We start from the raw sequence: 17,959 nt of genomic DNA on the forward strand, positions 1-17,959 counted from the left end.
CCTTCAGACCAGTGCAACTGGACTATGAATCAAAAACTGGAATGGTTTGACAAATATCTTTAAAGATTCCAATGAAATCCTTTCAATCGGAGTCCTGGATTAACTGAGAACGTACTAAACGAATCACAGATTTAAAGAAACGCATTTAATAGCACTATAGACAAGACGGATATTTTCTACCAAACGGAAGATTTTATTGGAGTGCCTTTCTCTCTCTTACATCAAGACATTTCCTAACAGAGAACAAACAGAAAATTGTTATCTATATAACTTGGGCGACCCCCTCCTCAATGTGTTTTTTAGTAACGTGCTCAAATGGTTTTAGAATACCAGTGTTGTGTCTCACATTGGCAAGTATTTCACAAATAAGCATTCAGGAATCATCCTTGGTGCTTTTAGATAAGTCGGTACGGTGCTGGCATCTACAAGGTATTTCAGTGTTTTCCACCGCGTATTGCCCTGTTGACATCGAGAGGAATGCACAGACCACTAGTTCGATGACCAAGTAAACTAGCTGTGCAGATATGAAAAACAGAAAAGAGTCAAAGAAAAAAAGAATTTTATCTTGAACTAGAACAACTTGGCAAACACCTCTCCCTCAATCCCTCTCCACCCCAGTTTTTGGCAGACACACGAGTTGTTCTCTCACATTCTGTCCGTTGAAATACAATAGCGAGAGAGTTCACCAAAGCGGAACTGCGGGAGTTTTCGTTAACCGGGACAGGGAGATTGAAATACACCACCTGGAAATGGAGCACACCTAAGAGGCACGTGAATGGGGTGACTAGGTGGTCGGATCGTTTAATAGCATAGACCAGGGGTGTTAAGATGGTGGCACGTCCATCGCAAAACGTATTTGCTATTATTACAAATGAATATGTACTGATGGTCTGCGTAATCGCAAGGAAAAACAAACAAACAAAAAAACGGGACTTCTTTCGTGTAGTGAAATTAGTTCTAGAATATATCCAATTCCTATTTTCCAGTTTGCTTCCTAGAGGATGAGGGTTATTTATATTAATGGGTAACTATTTTATGGACCAATTCAAACATTTAACAAAACTGCGCACCACCAGTTCTCTAATGAAAGAACTTCTACAAATGATGGCGACATAACTTTTCTTTTTAAAGCTTAAAAAAATAAAAGTCACCAAATATGGTGCCAGGCTGAAAAATCATGGACGTTCTGTTTTTAAATGTGCAACTGTTTCAGTTATTCAAGCATCGTGTATACTTCGATAGGAGACACGTAAAATGATGCGGGGAGGGGGTTACATATCAAGTATTTGAATGTGTATGTTAAAGTGGACTACAAGCCTGAATTATGGGGAACATGCTCTCCTCTTGGATGAAGTGAAAGCAACACGATCCTTTCAAGTACAAAATTCAGTTTGACAATTTTATGGGAGTCCAGTTCAACTAAACAAAACAGCGTCTCTTGGAGTAAATGTTGTGTCAGAATGACTCAAACTGTGTATTAAAAAGGGGAACGAAATCAGTAATACCCATTTTACTGTCCTAAGAAATCATCGGTAATCAGGCGATTTTTTATAGTCTATTGTCCTCCGAATATTAAAATAGATAGATGGAAGAAAAAAACAAACTTAAGCACTTTTCCGTCCATTCTCATGTGTTGTAGGGTGTAGCTTTAGGGATGTTTACAACCCCCTCCCTCTTTACAGGAAGCATAAATCTGATGATATAGTAGAGTAGCAGTGAATATCGTAATTGACTCAAACTGACAAGCTTCAGAATTTTTTGCTGTTGTTACTCATTTAGTTCAACTGGTTGCACTGAGCCTAGATGGATCTCGACACGTCCAGAATTACGATAAATTCGAAATATTCGTTCGACCAGATTTCCTATTAATTTTTAGTAGTCTCCAATGCCTTTATGAAATATGGCATACATTAATGGAAATAATTCACCAACCGAAGATTGTGATAATGTAGAATGCCGTCTTTACTAAGTTCCCCTTGAACAGTGCCTACGGAAAACTTCTGTCTTTAAATTTAGCGACGTTTCACAAGTATTGCCAAGGTTTTTTTTTTTTTTTTTTTTTTTTTGAAGGTGGGAAACTAACATCTCTATCAACTAACTCAGCACTGAATTATTAAAATAGTTAAGCTCCAAAAACCATTCGTTCTTTAGATGAGAAGTTATTTTGTGGATTTCAAGCAGCTTTCCGATTCAAGATTAATAATATGGTAGTTATACTTACATCTGTCATGATACTGAGCTGAATAGCATAACTTACGCGATTAAGTTCAAATAATTGTTTTTAATCTGGAACTGTAATGAATACCTGACAGGGAACATAGCGAAATGCGTTCAGATAGCCGGAACTTCATATCAATCTTCTTGCACAAGAGTTTTTGGCATTTAACCTTTACAAGTAATGAGCAACTTTTCTCTTAATAATTCAATTTTAAAATACTATCAGATCGGAAATAATGATGACATTATGCGGAGTTTTTGTATTATAACACCGATAAATACCTCCTTGTATGACGCATAAAGTGGAAACCTTTCTTATTTCTACCGCATCATTTCAAGGTTGAACTTGCTTTACTACAATCCAGCTTTCGTTTCGGATTATTGAAGAAAAGAAAACCTAGTCCACTCTTTCAAGCTCCGTGAGACATAATGGCATTAGACGATGCTTATTTATTTTTTTAATGGAATATAACTAAACCCTAGCTAAGAGTAATCGGTGTGAAGTTCCTGATAAAAAGATCTTCCACTAAAGTTTGCACAAATCCATTTAATGGAGATAAAGCAGTTAAAAAAATAAATTAAACGAACTTTCCACCAATACTGAGCCTTGTTTTACTACACAGTCTTTGTACCAAGCGATTCTGCTTGTTTTTAGGTTAAATAATAAACATGAATCAATAATTGTTTAAAATATTCAAAAAAATTTAGTCTGCTTGCAGTCTTTCATAAGATTACATTTCTTATTCGAACTCCTTAATTAAAAATTCTATTAAATCGAAATCATAATAAAACAATGTTCTAAAAGTTAGTGCTGCCTAACAAACTATTAAAATAATTTACTAAGCAAAATTCTCAGAAGAAATTGATTAAAACTGTCAGTTAACGCAATCTAAATCATTCTTGTCACGATCGATCGTGGCGCCCTCTCACCCACACCATATCACTGCGAAACCAATACGCAAACCTGTTATATAAGATGGCGTAACTGAGCAGACAATTTAGATAGTTAAGTAAAAAAATACAAAAGATGACCTACATATTTTTCAGTGTTAGTATATTAATAGGTTATTATTCTTGGGATGTATCTGAAACGACTGAAGCGCCATGGTGGAGACTTACCCGTACTAAAGCTATTTTTAAATCTGTATTGTGCCATTTTATATAGATTCTACGAAAGAAAAAGGACAAATGGTTAGCATCTGTAAGTTGAGAATAAATGCTATGAATGTGCTAAAAATGGTTATATTTTACCTGCTATTTCTTATGCTAGTGTTGATGCTGTACCATTATTTTCCCAGCTGGCATTTAACTGAAACAGGATGTATATCTTCAACATGAATTAATACAAATAGTGTGAAGAAATTAGTTGCAAATTCCTTCCTCCACCTGACAAAGCCTTAGTTGTTTTTGCGCCATCACGAATAACTTGTATTCGACCAAGCCGAAAGTTTCCCAAGTAGCTGGACCACCGTATGAGCTTGTAACAGAAATTCCGAGATGCAATTCTCCACCGATTTATTTCTATAATTTAGCTGTGCGTATTTTATATCTATAGAGAAATATGGCTGACTCGGGTAGGAGGGTGGTCAACCCTGGTGGAAATTAAAAAGGAAAAAGAAAAAAATGATGTGTATGACAACCTAAATTCTTTAGATCGCTTAAAACAGAAGAAAATAAAATAAGTTTGGTACAAACAGTTGCATATCGCAATCACTTGTTTCCTGAATCGGAAATGATCTATCAGTGCTCTCGATTAATTCATTTCACGATAACACCCTCTAAACCTTCGTCAATAATACTACACAGCTGCCATTCTCAATCCATCTCTACGACGAACTAGAAAGTATATTGCATTACTTCGTTGGGAAGAAGAGTAGACAAGAAATAGAATTTCTTGCATGGGGATGCTCTCTCACTCCCACTTATGAAATTAGACGAAAAATAAATTTTCACAAATAACAAGTTCTCTTATTTTCGCAAATGTTTGAAGCAGTGGCGGAAAAGAATATAAGCATTTGGTAAAACAAAGGAGGAAATATTCATTGCCAAGTACTGACTCGAACTGTACATTAAGACTTGAAAGTATTAAGTTCTATCTACCAAAACGACCAATTTGAATCCGTCCATAAACCGCGGACGGTGTGTAGCCAGACGACAAAACCTCTCATTCGTATCGCGTCCGCGCGCACACATACACACGCACGCGAATAGTGTACTTACCTCCTGGTGTTTCTATGGCAACCAGAATGGCGTCAGTGACTGGCGGCCACCCTCTCGCAAACAGTTACGAACACATGCACATCGTGGAAAATATCTGCTTTGGGTCTCCGCAGGTCGACGGGAAAACATTGCTACGTCCACCAGAACATACATATTCAACAACACCAACTATTACCAGTGACGCCAAGTTTGGAAGCTACCTTCTGTTTTACATAGCCCCGACCCTGGTGAAGGTGACGTCATTTCCGACGCTGTAGTAAGGCCCGTTAACACTGGTTGGTCCGAACACTCCGGCTTTGACATTTTCGTCACGAATCATTGCATCGGATTTGACGACACGATCAGGCGTCTTGAAAGCTAGGAAATGTTTCGAAACATTCTAGGGTTCGGCCACGATAAACTACCGTACTTTTGTGTCCGTTCTGTAAACAGGAATCCGTCAAAAATGCCGACGACAAAAGAGAGAAATTTATTTTAATGAGAGTCAATTTAGGTAACGCTTTTCAATGCATTTAAGTTATAATGCAGATTCGCACACGATAAAATGACAAATCCAATCGCAAACATCGCGATTACGTCATCGTGACGTCAAATTTCCAGATGATAGTTCTACATCAGCAGTAACGGAGAAACAGATTGGAACTTGAAGGAGTGCCAAGTTGGCATATTTCAAACACCACATTGCGAACAAAAGAAAGTTGACGCAGTTGTGTTTTTTTTTTTTTTTTTTTAAACGACATCGTATTTCTGTAGATTAGGCTGACCGTGATGGCTTATTTCTCTTGACTAGGATGTCATGTCCACCACACCGGGTTTTCCAGTGCATTATTACTGTATGATTTCGTACTAAGCCAACACTAAACTAATCAGGTGAGTTTCCACTCTAAAGGGGTTAATAAATACACTTGCATATTACCTTATATTATTATTATTGCAATTGTAACATTAGAACGACTTCCTTTCATCAAATCACAAAACCGGCTAGAAATAAATAGACGCAATTAATAGATGTCCTGAGTTGCTTCGGCCATAATTCCAAACCCCAACTATTTAAAGCAAGTACGTCACCAGAGTTTCGTTTTCTTTTAGGTACCATAAATGGTTGCTAGGGGGCGCTGTTGCATTTTTGGAAATATGAGAAAAAGTTGAAACGGTACGCGAAGTTTTTACGACAGTGAAAGAAACGAAGTGTTTTTAAAAAAAGGCATTCAGCAGAGGGAGGATTTGATTGAAGCGTTGTAATTGATATGGGGGGGGGGGGATACTTTCACTGCAGTTGTTTGTCTGAAGAACAAACCAAACAGCAGATTGATCAGTTGTTCGCTGTCATAATACGAGGACTCAGTTTTATAAAATTTTTCATAATTTTTTTTTATAAATCGGTCATCAGGTTACATTTTTAATAAGAGAACAATTGCATTGGACATAAGAGATGCACATACAATAGTTTTTCTATATAGGTTAGCTATGGCAAGTTGTATATATGGGAGGGGGGTTAAGAAAAGAGGTGAAAAGTGTGTATGGCTCTATCCCGAAGAAACTGGCAACAGCTTTCGGGAGAGAACATTTTTAATTTATATGTTGACGATATAGTCAAAGATCCGAAAGGATATATTGTTTCAAAATGACAAACTTGGGGAAGGCAACAGCAGGCAGTGCCGTAACTTAGGGAAGATTTGAATAGGCTTGGTCAGTGAACATATCACTCTGACACCGGCAACAAATGTGTTTTTTTAGAGAAATGGAATTCACTAAACGGTGAAACTGAATTACAGGTGACAAGGTTAGGTATCTGAGAGCAATGATTAAAAATCTTGGTGTAATTAATGGAAAACGTAGCTCAGAAAGTCATCCCGAAGACCGCAGCAGTATTGAAAACGATGCTAATGTCATTACCTTATCTTCTATCGATGAAGAATAAAAATCATATCGATGTACCACCGATTAGACCTTACACGAACTACCAAATCTGATCTGTTCAATATTAGGAGATATCAAAGCACTGGAAAGGATTCATAGGAAAGTGAAATTATCAGCATTATAGAATGTGGAGTAGGAAGACTAAGATAGTGCTTGACAGATAGAAGACAGCACTGACATTTATAAGTGGGGGAGCTATTGTACAGTGCAATGATAGTAAACAAGGGTTATTACTACAAGTTCTAGGAGTGTTTTATGCAGAGAAGTGAGAAGCAGATTTTTTGGATGTAGTGGGTGGGTTGGAGTGAAGTGCTTTAAAGAATGAGTAATAAGAATTATTCGACATTCAGAGAATTTAAAGTACACTATGAAAGAAAAAAGGAGCATGACATTAAATTCACTTAAAAAAAGAAAAAGAAATGACTGTTTTCCAAGTCAGCCGCTCTACTAGGTGGCGTTGTGGTCTTCGTATACTGTTGATAGTCAACTTGAATCAATGTGATGGAGCCATTTATGGATGTCAGGAATTAGAAAAAAGAAGAGTGCTGTTGGCTGACACGGTTAAACAAAGTAGAGCTTGAGAAGCTGGAGGGAAACTTTCTGCTAGCGACTGGAATCAGAACAAACATTTTAGTATTGATGTTTCGAGTCTTGATACATTAAACTTTACGTCAGATAAGTGCAAGACAAATAAAGAATTAAGTGAAATAATGAGTTAAAATCACTAGCGTGTTCGGCAAGCCTGATCTATTTTTATTATGTTTACATTATCTGGGGAAACCAGATTTTTTTATTTTTTTTTTCAAGCCGCTTCAGTCCTCCAAGTAAATGGAGTGGTTGTTTTCCACTCAAGAATAATCACAGACATTCATGCCCAAAGCGGGATTCAAACAGGCAGCCTGTTGATCGGAAAGCGAGTACATCACTCAGGCTGTAAGAATATCGGTTGTATCTTGGAATTCTCTAAGCTTCCATTTTGAGATCAACAACAGTCATTAAAAAAAAATAAAGAAAAATTCGTAGAACAATATTTCTCAATATTCTTTATGAAGAGAACTATCGAACGTATTTTTAACTGCATTCACGTACCATCCCTAACACACATTTTTGATGCTGAATCATTGCTGCACACAGCATACCCTGGTTTAAAGCAATTGTTTAGAGATTTCTTCGATTTATTTAATTCTTCATGTAATGCTAATCTGCTCGCTTTAGTGTAACACATTCTGGGTAGTGTTTGTCAATGATCGCATCTGCTCGTGAGCGATTAACATCGCCGTTTCCAGTTGTATTTGGTTCCTCAAAAGATTTTGAGGAACAATCACTGTTCTTTTGAGACGTTCGCATCTTAAGCGTCACAATGAATAAATAAATATGCATTTATTTAGATTATCTGTTCATCCCTCCGTATGCTTTTAAAACGATTTGGGTGGATTTCAATGACGTTTTGATCTCATTACTAAAATCAAACAATTCTTGTTAAAATTGGACAAAGTTGAGTCTTTTTTTGCGCTAAATGACAAAACTACAAAATTATTATAGGAAGCCCTATTACTATTGATCTTCGCTGTTGCAATAATAACATTGTAGCAATACAATGATCTAATCTGACTGAGAATATCAGAATTTTGATGCCGAATTTATATTTTTAAGAATTAAATTCGTAATGCAAGTATCTCCCTACTCCTGATTAATAACCACTTATTTTATTGTTGCCTTTATTTTTTTTTAAAAAAAAACTTATGTGCCCAATGGTCTTATTAATGTGTCAATGAACAGTAATTTCTAATACTTAAAACGCCGACATATACGATAAAATTCATGTAATTATTGCACTATTTATATTCTAACGAAAACCAATAATTATATGCAAGAATTAATAATACCAAACAACGAAATAGTGTGTTAATTACTTATGTTTATCGGTTACATCAATCCTTGCTATTAAATTATCAATATTTATCAAAAAGTATAGTGTGTCACTCTAGAATCTCACACCATCGAAAAAATTGAATACATCTACCTCGGCCAGTCCATAAAAATGAATAATGATATATCAAATGAAATAGCAAGCAGAAAAAGAGCTGCTTGGATAGCCTTCAACAAAATAAAATCAACAATTACCAACCTAAACATAGATATAGACATAAGAGCCCATCTTTTTCAATAGTCACATCTTACCAGCATTAACTGGCAATGAAACATGGAACACAACTTTAAAAGAAGAACAAAGCTTAATAACAACTCAACGTGCAATAGAAAGAAGAATATGTAATATAAACAAAATAGACCACGTAAGATACACAGAAATCAGGAATAAGTCTGGACTCACAGATATAATAAAAACAATCTACAACAGCAAAAGAAGATGGGCAGGACATCTCGCCAGAATGAGAGACAACAGATGGACAGTCAGAGTTACAAACTGGTATCCGAGAGATACAAAAAGGAAACCTGCAAGACCAGCCTTAAGGTGGGAAGACCCAATAATGAAGAAAGGCCCAAGACAGGAATAGCTGTACTCTTTACGAACTGCAGTCATGGAGAAATCCTGACTGAAACCACAGGTCCATCAAGGTAATCAAGGTAACGTAATGTTTTCATGGCAACGATAGTTATGCTTACGTGAAAAAGTGGTCAATGTATGGTGGCTAGGCTAGTTAAATCGTAGTACAGCATTAAGATGAGCTAAAACACACACACACATTTTTTTTTTTTTTCAAAAATGGATTAAAACGGATTAATACTACATTCAGAACTCTCGGTGAAACTTGAACAATTATTATGTAAGTAAATTGTTTTTACTTTTTATAAAAAAACAAACCCATTTTCGTTTCGGTATTAAATTTGAAGCGTTTCCTCTACCTTAAGTAAAGCCTACTTACCGGGCACTCTGTTATTCCTGAACACCTTTCTTGTTCCTTCTTTCTCTCTCACTTTGAATAGTTGAGAGAAAGGATCATAGAACACTTCTCCGATTCGGCACAAAGGCAAACCCCAAAATCCCCACACTTTTTCGAATGGAGAATGATTTGGTATCAAATTAAAAGATGCCGAATTACAGAGTTTTAATAAAAATGATGGCTGGATATACAGTACGAACAAATTAACCCGAACAAGCCGAATTTTCGTCAAGTTTTTGGTTTAGTTTTGGTTTTAGTTCACTATTTTGGTTGAGTACTTTGTATTGTAACTGTCCCTACGATGTTTATTAATAGTGTTGTGCGTTTTTAATAGTGAAAACAAGTTGACATTCGTAGTGTTTCATTTTGTGTAGCTATAAAATGGATGCATCTCCAAGAAAGCGTTCAAAATATGTACTCTTTCTCAGCACACATTCATAACTCAAAGACAAATTGCCACTCAGCGTGGTGTTGGTTTGGGTTCTGTTAATGCGATTTTAAAGAGGTTTATGGAGAGAGACAAGTACCTTTTCTCCTGGCAGAAAAGGAAAAATTTAATTCCTCGAGATCGTTTTCTAGTTAAGAAAAGTAAAATGAATCCAAGATTGTCTACTACAGACTTATATAGAGACTTGGCAGCTAGTGGGATTAATTTTCTGACATGACAGTCCGTCAAATATTGTTGGAAGCAGGGAGGACTACCCACAAAAGAATACTGTTTTGCGAAGGCTATGCAGAAAAAAAGGCTCCAGTGTACAAAGATTTAGTGAGAGCCATTTCTTTGTACAAGGAGAGCGAGTACCCTATGTTCGCAAATCAGCAGTTGAGAAACTTCTCTCGCCCACCTTCAACAAGCTCCTAAACACCCAGCTAAAAAGATGTTCTGGGGTTGTTTTATATATGACGGTCCGGGATCATTTGTGCCTGTTGACGGTGTGATGAAAAGTGACCAATATATAAAAATATTGGAGGAAAGAGTGGTCCCACACATCCAGAAAGACAAAGAACTCATCTTCCAACAGAATCTCGCTCCACGCCACACTTCAAAAAAGTGAAAGAGTTCTTCAAAAATCACAACATCCAATTACTTCCGTTGCCAGATAACTTTCCTGACATTAACCAATAGAATATTTGTGGGCCACAGTGAAAAAGAGACTTGGAAAAATAAATTGTGATACAAAGGATAACTCAATACAATCCATTATAAAAGAATCGTTTCGAAATGCAGAAATAAGAAAAATGTGTTCTATGTTGGTAGAGTTCATGTCTAAGCGAATTAATTAACTTATCAGGAACAGAGGAGCACACATAAAATATCAGATAAAGTACTTATTTTCTTGCAAAATTAAAATTTTTCTTTAAAATGTGAGTGTTCGTATTAATTTGTTCATTACCGATTTCTAAAGCCGAATGATGATTGCAATTCATTTGTGATTTACTTGTAAAAATCTTTTTAGAGTGTATATATACATACTGTATAAATACACATTCTCAACGCAGCGTAGTCAAAGAATGATATATGTCATTGGCTGAAAAGGCAGTGAGAAACCTTTTTTGCAAGCATTTTTCAACTGTAGGCAGAGTTAATCGGTCTCATATGGATGTGGCAGGTTTCTGGAAGGGTTTCCTTTGAAAAGAGAAAAACCGAACCACAGATCACAGATAATATCGTGAAACAAGTATCTTCTTGTTAAAATAACAAGAAGACACTATGTATGTGTGTGAGTGCGCGCGCACTTACAGAAATTTATATCGATTTCTTGAATCAGGACTCAAAATTTTACGGTACCGAATATATTTTACTTTATTATCTCACATACTCAAAGTTATTAAATAATCTTCTGCGACTAATATTAAGAAAGATGTTTGGACGGAATTGAAACGTTACAATTTGTGTAAGATTAGAATTATTCTATTTTGTGATAGCAGCCAGCGAATTTTTGAATGTAGTGGATTCTAAGCCTGAAACTACGCCAAACGTATCTGATCTTTAATTTCAGCACTGAACGCACATTATGAGAAAGGGGAGTGCTGGCCAAACGCACTGCTCAGTTTCCAAAGAACAGCCCATTCGTTGACGACTTAGCTCTCCTCTCCTAGTTAGTGCATCTAAATGAAGGCCGGCGAAAACTAGAGCGCTGAGGGTTTCACAACAATCTCCCCTCCCACTTAAACACATTGTTTGGGGCAAATGAAAGAGTGCTCACAATATGAACACCAAATTAACCTCACATCGCGTGTTTTAATTAATGAAAAACTGTACCGCTTATGATTTTCTTTCCCTCCTCTTTAAATATGCGTCCAGAGGAAAAGTTGTAACTAAACGTAGAGGGTTAAAAGCAGACTTCGAGAAAGATGTATTTTTCACTTTTTTTTTAATTATGAGGGACACGGGAGATATGTATAAAAGTAACGTGTGAAATGGGTGAACCTTCCCTTCACAGTTTCCTGATCCCATTGGTCACCTTCGACGTATTTTAGCTCCAATAGAAAGCTCATTCTCCACTATGAACATTTGTTCAGTGGATTGAAACACAGAAATTTACGTTTGACGAGAAACATGATTAAAATATAGGGAAATAAATTACTCCGTATAACTATTATATAATATTTTTTTTAAATTTAAAAAGAAGGTCCTCACAGACTTAATAAAGAATGCTCAATGTACTAGCCACAGATTTTTTTATAGAAATAATCTACGCCTTAAACCAAAATAGAAAATCATCTTGGAATCGTGCGTGAAGTGATTTTTATTTTTCACAGAGCTCCCCTTTCCCCCACGTCTTTTTCGATTTTTCAAAATGTCCGCGAAGAAGAAAAATCGACTATTTTTTATACCTGTTTAATCCAACCCCTTTTCTCTCTTCTCTTTCAATATTGCACTGTTTGCAGAAACAATTTGCGTAGTAAGCTTCTTTTTTTTTTTTTTAAATGAATAAGAAGACCACTTCGCATCCGAATTAGACTCGAAATCAACTGCCTCATAAAGTGAACTTCATTTTTCATACAACAGCAACTTTTATTCAGAATTTGATTGAAAAATGACACTCTTATAACATGTAATCAACTCATTGATTTCTTAAACCACTTTTATTCTCCATTTGGTCAAGTTTCGAGTCACAAAAAACGAAATGATTATAATAGTTATACTATTGTGAGCAGACAGAACGAGGTTAAGGAAGCTGATCTGCATTGCTGTTAAAAAAAGTTGGATTAAGTATATTAAACGAGGACCTTTTCATTTAAATATTTGTGATGGAAATACAACAAACACCAATAAAGTCTCCAAGGTGATTTTGAATGGAAATCATGAGACTTGCTTAATCATCTGTAAAAAATCATTCACAAAACAGCTCATTAACACGTTAAGTATTCGCTATCGGAAGAGACGAATAACATTCTAAAAGATTGTTATTCTTTTTGATTATTCATCGTTTAATATACTTGTTATAACACCCGCTACTATCCAGGAATAGCAAGTGAACTTGCATAAGAAAGTACAAATAAAGCACCAGACAATCTAAAATTCGAGATTTGTCTTGGACCAAATTTAGAAATAATTAAATTACAATTATTGCATTGCCACATATAAATACCCAAAGTCGTAACATATATATTCAGAAAGCTTGAAATTAATGTTTCCTTTAAGTCAAACTCTACAAATCTCTTTAACGTCTTGCTGACCGGATGTGACGTTATTTATACTAAAATTCTTTCATGATAGGTTTCGCTGTTTAGAAAATCGTGGCCAGTTTTATATGAAGAAAAACCCAATCACTTCCCCCCCCCTAACACACACTACCTTGAAGTTTATGAACTTTTGGAAAGTTTGTCGCATTCTAAACGAAAGAGAACGCAAGGGTTTTGAACCGAAGTGCAAATAGCGCATTTCCTCGTGACCGATCCACGGTAGCGCTTGAAATTAATGAAAAAACATTTGATGCGGAGTCAGTTGGATAATTTTACACCGAATTGCATGTGTTACAAAGTTAAGAGTTCTTTTAATTTATTCAAGAAACCGAACGACACCTAAACAAAGTTCGACTGCCTGAAGAAATAAACGCAAGTCGAGTCTTCGTGGTCGCGTTCGAATGAACAGTTTTTCTTTTAAAAAGGAGCTGTATTCCCATATACAAACAGCTGTTGCAATCACTCTTTAAGTTTTTTTGTAACAAAAAACGAAGTAGAACTCAAATGAAAATAATTCAGTAGCCTTTCTACAGTTTGGTAACAATATCCATCCTCGAATTAATTTGACCGGTGAAATGGAAAAAGAAGGGTCTCTGCATTGTAATGTAAGTTTCTAAGAAGGCTAATCACCTTGTGTTCAAGCCCATGCACAAGCGGATATCTACATGCCACTTCACATAGCCACCAGGGCCCCAAGATATTGGAATTTTCAAACCTTCGGTGATGAGCTGATTTTGTCCTCGGAATCAACATCGCTGTACTTGGAATAACAAGCTCTTCTTGCATCATTCAAAGTGAACACAACAAAAAACTTGTCAAACTTGTAAAAAAGAATACTTCTCTCAGATAGATTATACAAACGCCTATCTCTACCCAACATTAAAGTTGTATTATTTAAATTAAGGGGATATTAAATTCTACAATTTAAATAATGTTACATCGCCATAGTGAAGCCTATTGGCTCTTTTATTTAAGTAATTAAAATTGCATTCTATCAATTGGGTACAATCAAACCTCAGTTTGTTTAATTCTTGGAATGCTGATCTAATAATACTCACAATACGAATTTCACCAGAAATGTGGAAAGGGTAAGATCACTTTTTAAAACGTCACAGTCAAAATTAAGGGGGCTCGTAAAAAATTACTATTTTATGTAAGCATTACTTGAACTAAATTAAAATCAGTCAACGACTGTGAAAAATCTTATCCGTTCGGATGAGGTCCATCATTCAGGATCTTCCTCCTCGTTCTGCAGAAAAGCTAGTCCATGAAAAAAGTTTACAGTATTGAATAGTGAAAGGGTGTAGATCAACGCAGTGGACTCATGTTGCTAAATATCCTACATGCGACTCAGGACGAGGAAGATTGTTGGGTGGCTCATTGTTCATCAGCAATGTTTCGACACCTTAAGTCAATAGAGGATGAAATGAATCAAACTCCCATAAAAAAAAGAAAAGAAAAAAAAAGACGTATTTATTTCTTCAGCTGCGCTAGAAATGAATACAGTTCGATATTGTTCATAGAAGCTGTCACAGCATCCGTATGCTCTTAGAGTGAATTCTACCAAAAGTTTAGAACGATGTTTTATTGTCATGTTGTGTGAATTGACTTTAGCACCAGTTGACACTCCTTTCTCTATTGCATGTCCACATTTTTGTGTGGATTGGAGCAGTCCATGGCGAAGTCGTTATTATTGTAGTTGGAAAGATCAGAAATGTGACGAATGACGAGATCGAATATGTCATGACGTCGATAACTGCACTGAAATTAACTACACCAATGCAGCATGTCTGTGTGCAGTTTTATCTTCACTGGCCTCGGACTGTTTTGCGCTGCCGTTTGTTGCCTATAGATCTGTTTAGATAAATCAATGCAACAGTTGCCTGGAACACACACACAGTCAGGTCTGATGTTTATGTAATAATAGCACTTTTTTTTTTTTTGCTTACGCGCTCATGACTATCGCTTTTCTTCATTAAAAAATTACTTGGTTAAATACTGCTCAATGTCCCTACCACGCCTTTAATACCCAAATGACAACAAAATTAAAATACCAGAGTGGCCCTAGTAAAGAGTATATGAGGATATAAAGCAGACCGTTAACTTCTTAGGAAAACAAAAGGGGGGGGGGGTCACCATTGTATTTAGTATTTTATGTTTTGAAATCAGTCAACTGAAATAACCAAGATCGTGAAAGGTCGCGTGTGCATTGGTGATGTGAAATTAGTTTTCTCGTTCTTTTTTCTTAGAAAAAAGAACAAAAAAAATTGCGTTTGATAGTAAGTATATTATTGCTGAAATTCGTGAGAGTTACATTTGATTTATTTCTTCATATATTACAAATTCAAATATAGCCGTGCAATGGCAACAAAGACACGTGTGAGCAGCAACAACAACAAAAAAAAAATAAATATAAATATAAATATATATATATATTAAGACTGCAATAAGTTATTAAACAATACTGGATTGGGGGAGGGGGGGTTAAGAAGCTTTTAGAGAAACAGAGGAAGTGGGGAATGAAGTATGTAAGACACCATTGCATAATCGAGTAAGCAAGGTTGAATATAAGAAGAATGTAATGTGATATGGTGATCTACTTAAAAGACATGCCATCGATGACAGAGTTCCCACTTAGTTTTCCGGGGGAGAAAATCAAAACTGTAACAAATACTAAACAGGCTGTGTGTAGAAAGAAAGTATTGCAAGTTTTTTGATGCGTGGAGTGAGTCTGATGGAAGGATGGATTTATATAAGAGGGACAGCCTGCACTTGAATGCATTTAATATCAGGGATTTGAAGAAATCACTTACTGGTATGTGACTTACTATGCAGAGTCAAGGAAACTAATTAGATCATGTCGGAAAGAATGGCGAGTATCGATACGTAAGAGCGACTTAAGTTATACAAGTACAATAATACAAATGAACATAGTAAGAGTATGATTGTGACAAACGGTCGATTCTGTGCTTGCCAGGTCAGAACTTAAGTATATATGAAGATCTACACGTTGTCTAGCTGAACGAAGCAAGCTACAGATTCAAGTATACAAATATGACATAAATTATTGTCTGTATACAAATACTTGTGGGTATCAGCAACAACGAAGTTGAATTTGTTGACTTAAATACGTTGTGGCCTCAAATCATAGGCCTTAAGTGAGACCTGACTTTCAAACGCAAATATAAAGTCTGGAGTTAAGTGTAATGATATCGGAGGATTTGAAACTCAGGGAAAAATGCCGTGAATGCAGTGATAACGTGCCATGTAGCAGTGAGTTTGGAGATATCTGGTGTGAGGTGGGAGTCTAACAAGATCAAATACATGGCGGGTTGTTATAGACCTACTGAGCAAGTTGTTGGTGAAAACAAAATGCAACTCTAAATTATCCTGATGATATCAAACGAGTAAGTATCGAGGAAAACTTAAGTTATCCGAGCATTGATTGGGTAACAGTGAACATTCATGGGAAGAAATTAGGCTTAACATATTGAGCTATTGCAGAAACACTTCGGTCATACGCTGCTTGAGGAAGTTAATTCGAGGTCAGAAGTGTAGAACATGGTTAGTATCAGAGGGGGTGGGGGATCAGAAAGACGTGTTTGTTCTGCCTCCAGTTGGTGACAGTGATATTCCCTACTGATCTCGGCGTGTCCAAGTATGTACGTACGTGGATGTCTTGTTCAGAAAAGGTTACATGCTGAATTACAAATTATAACCACCTGAGAAGTATACGAGATTCCATTCCCCATGTTTGTTTCCGGAGGAGAAAGGACATCGGCAGTACAGGGGAAGCATTAAACAAAAAATTAAATGGTTTAATATCGAATGTGTCCCTGAGTTCGAAGAATGAATAGGGTAGAAGTGAAATGGATGTGCAATCTTATTAAGCAGGAGATTCTTGGAGAGAGAGAGATGCAAAAAGAATACTGTGTGCATAAGGATGACGTCAATTATCAAAATTACAAATTTCAGTCAGAAAAAGTTATACGTATTGTACGCGGGTAGAAGATGCAGAAAACACTGTTCAGCTAACGAGTGCCCACTTTGCTATCAGCTATTAACCTAGAGTAAGTGATGTGGAGCACTAGGCTACATTTACACCGAATAATGTGACTTGTTTATGAAGAAGAGGCACATAAACATAATAGGAATTCGGCTACACTGGCTGAGTGAATTTCAGCAAGGCTGTTATGAGTGTTTAGAAGAACCGGCTGTGTCCTTCACCTGGCTGTCTATCTTGAGTCTTACCACACGGAAGACTGAACAGGAGTGGACAGAATGTATGATAATCCCGTTGAAGGCTGACGTATCTAACTATTGACCTAACAGTATCTCTTGAGTGGTGGTAGCAATATTGGAAAAGTTGGTGAGATCTCGTATACAGAAATGAGTTGACAGTCTGTACTTCGAAATGAACAGCATGGGTTTGCTAAGGAGGATCATGCTTGAGTAACTTTCTCGCATTTAATAACGATATGGTTGAATTAGGCAAGGGGGAATGGATGCACTATGAAATTACTCGACTGCTGAAGCTTTAGAGATTGGATTATGAATTTGGTGGCGTATGGGAGCTGCGTGTCTGCAAGAATTCAATGTCACAACTCGCGAGAACTGCCAGGGATCAGTTCTCGCGAGTAGTGACATTGAGAGGCATTTGATACGAGGCATACTGCAAATACTTCAACGGTAGGCAGGATAATTAGGGATGTGACTGACATTCAGCACTTGCAAAGCGCATTGAATAGGCTGGAATTGTGGGTAAAGTCAAACCTGATCCAGTTCAAGGTTAGTAAATTGAAAGTTGGCGTGAAGAAATCTCCAATGGCATAGAATATTGGTAAGGACATTCTAGAAAAAAAAAAGGGATCATCTAGGAATCTTGTAGTTTTGATAGATAGGAAAATATCTAAGCTGATTACAAAGTTTAAGGGTCATATAGCAAAAATCGCACAATACAATCCATAGGATAGATAGCAATGCTGAAACAAACATTGAATTTTGCCTCT

Source organism: Typopeltis vanoorti, chromosome 2, assembly GCF_054136105.1.
Source record: "Typopeltis vanoorti isolate ZY-2024b chromosome 2, IOZ_Tvanoo_1.0, whole genome shotgun sequence".
Classification (NCBI taxonomy): Eukaryota; Metazoa; Arthropoda; class Arachnida; order Uropygi; family Thelyphonidae; genus Typopeltis; species Typopeltis vanoorti.